A 1,082-nucleotide genomic window follows, 5' to 3' on the forward strand; every position below is an offset into this window, starting at 1 on the left:
CACGCCCGCACTCCTCCTCCGGAGCTTCCATGAGGGTAGACTTAGGGGCCGCTTGGCACCGCCTGTGCCCGGGGAAGGTGCTCATATTCGGCTTCACTGTCAGGCAGCATGCACTCCTCCTCCGGAGCTTCCATTTGGGCAAACTTAGGGGCCGCTTGGCACCGCCCGTGCCCGGGGAAGGTGCTCCTATTCGGCTTCACTGTCATGCAGCATGCACTCCTCCACCGGAGCTTCCATTTGGGCAAACTTAGGGGCCGCTTGGCACCGCCTGTGCCCGGGGAAGGTGCTCCTATTCGGGCCAAGTGTGACACACGCCCGCACTCCTCCTCCGGAGCTTCCATTTGGGCAAACTTAGGGGACGCTTGGCACCGCCCGTGCCCGGGGAAGGTGCTCATATTCGGGCTAAGTGTGACAGACGCCGGCCTATTACCCCCGGAGCGATGGAGCTGGGGGCGCTCGCTCCCCGCCCGTGCCCGGGGAAGGTGCTCCTCTCCGGCCTAAGTGTGGCAGACGCCGGCCTATTACCCCCAGAGCGATGGAGCTGGGGGGCGCTCGCTCCCCGCCCGTGCCCGGGGAAGGTGCTCCTCTCCGGGCTAAGTGTGGCAGACGCCGGCCTATTACCCCCGGGGCGATGGAGCTGGGGGGCGCTCGCTCCCTGCCTGTGCCCGGGGAAGGTGCTCATCTCCGGGCTAAGTGTGGCAGACGCCGGCCTATTACCCCCGGAGCGATGGAGCTGGGGGGCGCTCGCTCCCTGCCTGTGCCCGGGGAAGGTGCTCATCTCCGGGCTAAGTGTGGCAGACGCCGGCCTATTACCCCCGGAGCGATGGAGCTGGGGGGCGCTCGCTCCCTGCCTGTGCCCGGGGAAGGTGCTCATTTCCGGGCTAAGTGTGGCAGACGCCGGCCTATTACCCCCGGAGCGATGGAGCTGGGGGGCGCTCGCTCCCTGCCTGTGCCCGGGGAAGGTGCTCCTCTCCAGCCCCAGGTCGCCTAACCCCCTTACCCCTGGTCACCTAAACCCCTTACCCCTGGTCGCCTAAACGTCTCACCCCTGGTCGCCTAAACCCCTTACCCCTGGTCACCTA

The sequence above is a fragment of the Idiotropiscis lumnitzeri genome, chromosome 16, assembly GCF_059441095.1.
Source record: "Idiotropiscis lumnitzeri isolate Australia: NSW breed Sydney's pygmy pipehorse chromosome 16, RoL_Ilum_1.0, whole genome shotgun sequence".
NCBI lineage: Eukaryota > Metazoa > Chordata > Actinopteri > Syngnathiformes > Syngnathidae > Idiotropiscis > Idiotropiscis lumnitzeri.